The 9364-nt window shown below is 32.2% G+C and overlaps 1 long non-coding RNA gene across 3 annotated transcripts; it reads right to left on the reverse strand.

Moving 5' to 3' along the window:
* Positions 1-2474: 2474 nt before the first annotated feature.
* On the reverse strand, positions 2475-7888 carry LOC127792536 (uncharacterized). 3 transcript variants are annotated; one of them, XR_008021154.1, is made up of 6 exons: positions 7499-7710; positions 7310-7382; positions 5713-5829; positions 5523-5596; positions 4402-4464; positions 2475-2965 (listed from the first exon to the last, which is right to left on the reverse strand). It is a non-coding gene; the product is annotated as an uncharacterized LOC127792536 (long non-coding RNA). The 3 variants fall into 3 exon arrangements; XR_008021152.1 differs by lacking the exons at positions 7310-7382; positions 7499-7710 and adding an exon at positions 7868-7888; XR_008021153.1 differs by lacking the exon at positions 7310-7382 and having other exon boundaries at positions 7499-7707.
* Positions 7889-9364: the final 1476 nt, after the last annotated feature.

Raw genomic sequence — 9364 nt, forward strand, 5'->3', positions numbered from 1 at the left:
TACATTAGCAAAATATTCTCGGTGTATATTTAATAAAAGACTTGCAATAGTAATTTTTCTTTATCTTTCAACATGCACACAAATGTATATATGAGATATATATATTTAATTAAAGAAGAAAAAAGGAAGCAAATTAAGAAAGTAATGAATTTAAAAGAAGTTGCTTCACCATATACATACATACATACATTTATATATATATGGTTACATCAACCCTTTTCTTTTGTTACATCACCATCTCTTTTGGTACACTTAGTTTGCATTATCATGATATTCTCTCTCTTTTAGAGGTTTTATTCATGATGCCTAAGGTCATTTTTTTATTGACCGGATCTTAAAATAAAGGCATTGGGCGGGGTGGGGAGAGATTGAAGTTTGAAGTGGGGCTAAAAGAATCCTTTTCATTATTTGGTTGGGATTAGAAGATGAGAACAGATGTAATGAAAACTAAACAATGAAAAAGAATATAACAAGTTTGATTTGAATATATATATATTACAAGTTCATTCATTCTTTCTTCATTAGTTTTCTTTTTCCTCAAACAAATCTGGGACATCAAAATAGTTTTAGGATTAACATTAAACAATATGGGGGATTATTAGAAATATTCATTTTTGTTTGTTATCTCATTATTTTTACTTATTTATTTATGTTTGCACTTTATATATATTTTTATTTTTTTTTTCTATTGCATTACTATATATGTGACATCACGTAAGGATACCATTTACCAATTGAAGTAGTGAAAGGAACCCAACTAACCACATTTATGGTTGTCCTAACATAATGGTGCAGTAGAGGACCATTTATGTAAAATACTATATGTTCTATCATCATTTTTTGGTTAAGTAAGAAAGAAGTTAGGAAAAGAGAGGTGAGGCCCAATTTCATTAAGAAGATATTGGAGAAAGATTTATGATACTTAAAGTCAACCGAACATTCAAAAATCAAAATACTTACATTTCATTTCCTTGACAAGGCCAAGGCCACCATATTTTAGGATCATATCTCCTAATTTGAGAACAAAAAAAGAGAAAAAAAAGAGAGAAATAATTAAGAATTAAGCGTCTTATATTAATGATTACAATTCCTTTTATGAATATGACTAGATTGTCATTGGACATGTGACAAAAGAGCCCCCACATGATAATTACAATTACAATTACACCAAAATTATGCACAACATATGGATAAAACAAAACTTACAATTCCAATTTTCTCCCATCTAACCAGGTTGTGCATTAGGTAAGGACGAGCTTTCTATTTTGCTCGAATTGTATAAGAGAAGAAAATGCCCTCTCTACTCTACATTCCTTCCAAAAAATGAACGATGAGATTGCTAGAGTTTGTACGGATGATGTTTTTCCTACAATAATTAACTACTTATGTATCTCCATCCATATATGTATAAGTGCAGTTGAAAATTAAATTTAACGAAAAACAAAGAAGCTTCTCGCGAGGTAGCTTAAATTGGTCGCCACATGTATATTAATATTAATTAATATATTGATGGATTGCAATTGATGGAAAAATTAAAAATGAAATAACAATGTAAGTAAGGCGCATAAGCCACGAGAAAGGAGGAGGAAGCATGGAGAAAATTGAAGGAGGCACAGTGGAAGCGCTGTAGAGGCTTCTTCGTCTTCTCCATTCGTTAGAAATTAATAATAAGCTATTCATTGGTGGCACGAGCAGCAGTTTGGATAATTTGTAGCAACAGTACTTGCACAAATGGCGGACATGTGAGCGATAGTTCAAGCTATCTATGGTGAGCGAGGCGTGTGCGAGCTACAAGCGTGCAACCAGCAGCGTGCGTGAGCAGGGCCACGTACGTAAGCAACAGACAAGCGAGGAGTGTGCAGGCAACCCACTACGAGGAATGAGCGCTTAAGCAGTATACGTGCAAGAACCTGTAATGTAACCAATAGTATGGCCGTGGACATCGAACAGGTGTAGCCAGTGGGTGGTCGGAGTAGAGTGCTACACGTAACCTAAGAAGAAATTCATGGTGGCTTGTGATGCAACTAACGATGGTTGGTGTTCTCAATTGCAATTCCAGCAAGAGTTGTTGGCGATTGACGACAAGTCTTGCCAGCAATGCGGTGTTTACAGTTTCGGGTGAGTTCCTTCTACTTCATATTGCATCAAGGTCCTTGAGGAGTGCAAGAGTTACAGTAGTGAATAACAAGCTGGTGACTAGAGTTGCAAGGAGCAAGTCTTGCAGTGGCAAGCAATTCTGCAAGCTATTGCAACCGATGGGCGGTCCAAGAAATAGTTTACTGCAACAATCAACAAGTGTTGCTGGTGGGACCGATGTTTTGTTTCTCCAGTGCCTACTTTGGGGTTAGCAAGAGTAGTCAGAGGTTTGTCTTCGGTCAGTTTCTGTCAGTGTGCTTCGGCAAGTGTTGTCAACATAAAAGAAACCCAATCAAGAAAATTATAAAAACATATGTTTTGAAACATAAAGACAAACAGTACGCACCAAGAAAATCTCCAAGGATTTTTCCATTTAAGAATCATTTGATCCACCATCAACAAATAAGTATAATCCATCAAAATGCAATTACAATATTTCACATGGACAATGCTAGAAAGTAAAATAGTTGCAGAATTTTTTGTCTAAAAAAATCATAATTGGGTCTCTCAGAAAGTAAGATCAAAGAGTTACTTGTTTATCCAAGAGAGAATCTCTCTCACTTCCCAAGCATTTAGTCTGAAGAATTTGCCTATTGCTGTTTCTGTTTGTCACAACGAGAATAGTCCAATTAACAATTCTTTCCATCATTTGAAAGAGAGAGAGAGACTAGAGTCCAAGAATTTGAAGTTTCGAGAAAACATGGACGACTGATTCTTTGATGAAGAAGACCAGGAGGAAAAGTCAACCATCGAAAGTCTTGGTCTTTGAGCAACAACCCTTTCACTAGAAGAAAAATACAACCATCCGTGGAGTGCTGTGGAAACTAAGCTGCAAAGAGAAAAAAGATGGACAACTTCTTGGAATGAGATTGTAATAAAGTATACATGGCTTAAAATGAAAGAGCAATTGCATAACAGAAATTAAGACTGCGTTCTCTTTGCTTTTAAATTTTAAATTTTGAGTTTTAAATTCATTTTCAATTTTTTGTTTTAATGGTCTATTTTCACAAAATTAAAAATGAGTTCTTTTTGTTATTATGAAAAACTATTTTTCAAAACAAAAAACTAGAAAACACGTTTTCCTTAGAATTTTGAAAATAAATTTTTAATGATATTTTATTAAATAAATTTAATTATCCAAAAAATTAAAACTATTTAATTTTAAATAAATAAATAAATTAACTTAAAAAAAAATAACAAGTGCAATCTTAATGTGATTATTATAAATAGGAAGCTTAAAATAAAAATTAAGGACGTAAACTAATATTACATAATGTGATTATAAATGATAAGATTACAACATTAAAAAACACGTTTATTTTAAAATTTTGAGAAAAATTATTTTATAATAATTTATTTAATGAATTTAATTATTAAATGATAAAATTAACTATTTTTAATAAAATTTTACTATTAAAATAAATAAATAAATTTAATTAATAAATTACTATCATCTAGTGATAATTTATATTAAATATTATTATACATAATATGTGTAATGTACTTAATAATATACTATATATTATCCTATATTTTTAATTATAATATAAATATACTATATTTTATAAATTTTAAATAAATATATAATTTTTTAAAAATTTAAGAATAATTTTTTTTCCTTCTTTTCTTTTTTAGAGCCAAAACATGGAAAATAAATTATGTTTTTCGTGTTTTGAAATTAGAGATTGTTAACAATTTTGTTGTTTCAAGTTTCTTTTATAAATTTTTTTCTTTATTTCAAAAATATATTTTTGAAAATACAAAGTAAATGTATTTTTATTATTTTAAAAAATTAAAAATTAAAAATTAAAAATTAAAAATATTCTAAAAACAATAAAGAAAATACAGTCTAAACTTTTAAAATTAAAAGGAACAATAATCTAACTCAAGCATCTAATGCTCTAGTCGTTTGCTCTGTTGTTTGAAGACAAGCTAGTAATGAATAGAATAAGCAAATGGGAAAGAAAAAAGTCAAAAAAAAAAAAAAAAAAAAGAAAACTAGCCAAATTTAATGAGGGAAAAAAAATGAAAACACACCAAATTTATACAATAATGTCTCAAGTTTTTATTTTTCTAGATGATGAAACTAAACACAGAAAACAAAACCAAATTTGAAAGAAAGAATATAAGACCATTGTCTAAAAAACTCAAAATGATCCTTCAAATATAAACACAAGTGAAAACAAGAATTTTAATGATTAAAAGGACAAATCAAAAATGAAAAATATGCCCAAATATGAGAAATTTAAACAATATCTGAAATACCATTTCATAGAACATCGCAATTCCAAATGAGAGGGTAGTCAACCTTTATAGTCCTGTAAAATCCTTCAATAAATGAAAATATCAAGTCAGCAACCAAAAGTAAAATTCAACAAATACATACAAAAAAACTTTAGCCACTATAAAAAACCTTTACATAAAAAATGTTTCAACGTGTTTAATTATTGGTAGTTGTTGCATTTTTTATAATCTTCTTGTCTTCAGATAGCCTACTTAGGAGTTCCCCTGTGTGGGCATTAACATACACAAAAAAGAAAAAAAAAAAGACAATTTCCTACAACTATAAGTCACTGGGTAAAATATTCACATATAACTTTTTTCAATACTATTAAGATCCCAAGCAAGTGGAAAGTGACAAAACGTACAATCATGGGGAGGAGCTTGGTGCAATGCTACTGAAGACAAAAGAATAACGAGAAGAGTAAGGTAAGGGACAAAAAATGGTTAAAAAAATTGAAAACAAACTAAGTTTATCCAATAACATGTTAGTTTTTATTGTTTTAGAGATTAGAAACTAAACACAAAAATAAAACCAAATTTGAAAAAGAAAAAAGACAAAAAAACAAATATAAATCAAACTAACTATGAAATAAAGCAGAAGATTTGATATTAGGATACAAGAGCCTATCACGCGGATGCTTTGCAAAAATGTTGTTTGGATATGAAGTTTGTACACTGCTTCAATGCAATACACATTCATTGAACTAAATTACAACAGTGTTTATAAGATTGGAATGCACAATACATTAAAACATAGGCTATAATGCTGAGAAATAATGCCAAAGGGAGGATAAAAAACCCAAAAAAAAAAAAAAAAAAAAGATCAAGAAAAATCAGGAAAGTGAACTAATATCTCAATTCTTAAAGCAGATGAAGAAGGTTATAATATGCATAAGTCATACCCTTCAGCAGAAACCGTGTACAGACCACTGTAACATGTTAAGAAGATTGCCATTCACATTATCATGTTGTATTGAAGTATCAGGATGTTATTGGATTGTGGCATTACACATGAGGCACTGACATGACTAACTTCTGATTTTAGTTATACTATTTAATCATAACCATAAGCATCTGCTGACAATAAACTTTAGAAGTGATACCATTGACTTCTTTTTTTGCCCAAGAATCCCCCTCCCTGCGATAGTTTAAATCATTTCTGAAGCCAGCATAAAACCTGAAACAAGAACATAACTAAGCAAAATCTAGTTAAATATAATAGATCATCATTGGTCAAGATTACACAATCTCAAAAAGATAGAATACATAGAGGTAAAAGTTGGACAATCCTACCTTGCCCAACTTTCAGTGTGGCAGCGGTGATAAAGAGAGAAAGCACTTTCTTGGAAACATCAGAACTGAAGATTGAGCTAGGTTGGCCGAACTGTTCCAAGCAACAATTATCATAGCCTTAGCAGAAACAAATCAATACAATGAGTCAATAATAAATTTTAGTAGAAACAAAGGTGATTCTTTTAATTGTCTAGAAGCACAATATATGCAGCATATACATGCTTCACTACAAACAAAAAACACATTACAAAAAACTCCAAATGCTATCAAAACTTCTCAAAATATGCCAATATGATCGTATCTCCACAAAATTGACTTTTCCAACCCACCAATCTCCGCCAGTTGGCTTGTTGTCATGAATATCACGATGGTCCCACAATAGTTAAGATCTTACCAGACTATTCCTTCTAGGTAAAACCTAGCTTCATACTCTCTATCTGTGATAAGAATAATCAAATGAAGTAACATAAAAGCTAGAAGAAATACAAATTATTTATTTCCAGAAAACAATCAGCAGGCACAAATAAAAATAATTTATTTCCAGTAAATGTAATGCAAGCTGGCAGACCCCACCTAGTGGGATTAAGGCTAGTGATTGTTGTTGTTAACTGTAATGCATGAAATGTGTTAAAACATTACACAAAAAGATACCATGAAATCCCTCCTAACATGCATGGACAATCATTAGAAGCCGCTGCTTTACAATATCAATGATACTTACTATAAAATTACAAAAATTACAATATCAGTTATGCTCACTAATGATATTGATATTGCTAAAATTACAATATCAATGATACTTGTTAAAAAAAAGAACCAAACAGAATTCCAATCTATTTTCTGCAATCGTAGAGTACAGCATTTATACATGTCAAGTAACCTTAATAGGCAGCTTTCTAATGAGAGAAAGCTTCCTAAACTATCTTAAGAAATATGTACAATAAGGAAAGATCTTACAAAGATAAAATACAAGGAACGAATCAAAGCAAGAATACAAGGAAACAAATCAGAATAATAAGCAGCATATAATCAGTAGGAAAAGCAAGACACAACACACTTAAGGAAAGAATCCACCATAGGAAAGAACAATCCATTCGTTGACTTCTAACACTCCCCCTCAAGACGGAGAGTGTATATCATGCATTCTCATCTTGCTCAATATCTTGTGGAAAATAGGACCCGATAAGCCTTTAGTTAGGACATCTGCTAACTGCCCTCTAGTAGGAACAAAAGGGGTGCAGAACTGCAGATCAGTCCACTTTCAAGCTTCTCCCTGATAAAATGCCTATCAACTTCAACATGCTTGGTCTTATCACGGTGAACTGGGTTGTGAGCTATACTTATGGCAGACTTGTTGCCACAATAAAGTTGCATAGGTATTGCCCACTGAATTTTCAAATCTGTTAGAATGATCTTCACCGAAGAAGTTTACAAATAACTAAGGCCATAGATTTAAACTCAGCTTTAGCACTTGACCTTGCCACCACACTCTGTTTTTTGCTCCTCCAAGTAATCAGATTTCCATCCAAGAATATACAATAGTCTAAGGTGGATCTACTACTACAAGTGACCTAGCATAGTTAGCATCCGTGAATACCTCTAAGGACAAGTTGCTAGTCTTTTTAAACAGCACACCCTTACTTGGAGACCTCTTAAGGTAGTGGAGAATTCTGTGCATATGAGTCAATAATAAATTTTAGTAGAAAACAATGGTGATTCTTTTAATTGTTAGAAGCACAATATATGCAGGCATATACATGCTTCACTACAAACAAAAATACATTACCTGCAAGCACAATACAAAAAACTCCACATGTTATCAAAACTTCTCAAAATATGCCAATATGATCGTATCTCCACAAAATTGACTTTCCAACCCCCAATCTCCGCCAGTTGGCTTGTTGTCATGAATATCACGATGGTCCCACAATAGTTAAGATCTTACCAGACTATTCCTTCTAGGTAAACCTAGCTTCATAAATCCTTATAGTACAAATAATGATATTTAAAATACTCCTATCTGTGATAAGAATAATCAAATGAAGTATTAGAAAAGCTAGAAGAAATACAAATGATTTATTTCCAGAAAACAATCAGCAGGCACAAATAAAAATAATTTTTTCCAGTAAATGTAATGCAAGCTGGCAGACCTCACCTCCTAGTGGGATTCAGGCCTGTGATTGTTGTTAACTGTAATGCATGAAATGTGTTAAAACATTACAAAAAAGATACCATGAAATCCCTCCTAACATGCATGGACAATCATTAGAAGCCGCTGCTTTACAATATCAATGATACTTACCATAAAATTTACAAAAATTACAATATCAGTTATGCTCACTAATGATATTGATGTTACTAAAATTACAATATTCCCAAATTAATACTAGTTAAAAGAAAGAACCAACAGAATTCCAATTATTTTCTGTAATCGTAGAGTACAGAAAATACAAAGATAAAATACAAGGAAACCAAATCAAAGCAAGAATACAAGGAAACAAATCAGAATAATAAGCAGCATGTAATTAGCAGGAAAGCAAGACACGACACACTTAGAGGAAAGAATCCACCATAGGAAAGAACAATCTATTCATTGAATTCTAACACTCCCCTCAAGATAGAGAGTGTATATCATGCATTCTCATCTTGCTCAATATCTTGTGGAAAAGAAGACTCGATAAGCCTTTAGTTAGGACATCTGCTAGCTGCCCTCTAGTAGGAATAAAAGGGGTGCAGATCAGTCCGCTTTCAAGCTTCTCCTGATAAAATGCCTATCAACCTCAACATGCTTGGTCCTATCATGTTGAACTAGGTTGTGAGCTATACTTATGGCAGACTTGTTGCCACAAAGTTTCATAGGTATTGCCACTGAATTTTCAAATTTGTTAGAATGATCTTCAGCCAAAAAGTTCACAAATAACTAAGGCCATAGATCTGAACTCAGCATCAACACTTGACCTTGGCACCACACTCTGTTTTTTGCTCCTCCAAGTAATCAGTTTTCCACCAAGAATGTACAATAGCCTAAGGTGGATATTTTATTACAAGTGACCTAGCATAGTCAAACTCCACGAATACCTCTAAGGATAAGTTGCTGGTCCTTTTAAATAGCACACCCTTATTTGGAGACCCCTTAAGGTAGTGGAGAATTTTGTGCACAGCCTTGAGGTGGTTTTCTCTAGGATCATGCACAAATTGACTAACCACACTCACAACATAGGCTATGTCGGGCCTAGTGTGAGACAAATAAATAAGCATCCCTACTAGCCATTGATAGGACCCCCTTATCCACTGCCCCTACTTCAGAATCAACCCTAATTCTATGGTTTGGTTCAATGGGTGTCTTAGCTGCCTCTGCTGCTAAGCATTCCTATTTCAATAAAAAAGTCTAGCACATATTGTTGACATGGAAGGAAAGGAAGAAGAAGAGGCGGCAGTGCAATTTGATTTGGAATGCTTTATTTAATGAATTATTTATTTAAGATTTTATCTTGATTAGATTAGTTTCTTAAACAGATTAGGAATCTTTCCTAATCCATTGTATCATAATCTTTCTTAAATGTGTTGTAATCCTTCCTATTGTAAACTTTCTATAGCTGTAATTTTCCAACCCTATAACTAGGGCTGCACATAATGAATATTCAAGCTTTCT

The sequence above is a fragment of the Diospyros lotus genome, chromosome 15 (genome assembly GCF_014633365.1).
Source record: "Diospyros lotus cultivar Yz01 chromosome 15, ASM1463336v1, whole genome shotgun sequence".
Lineage (NCBI taxonomy): Eukaryota > Viridiplantae > Streptophyta > Magnoliopsida > Ericales > Ebenaceae > Diospyros > Diospyros lotus.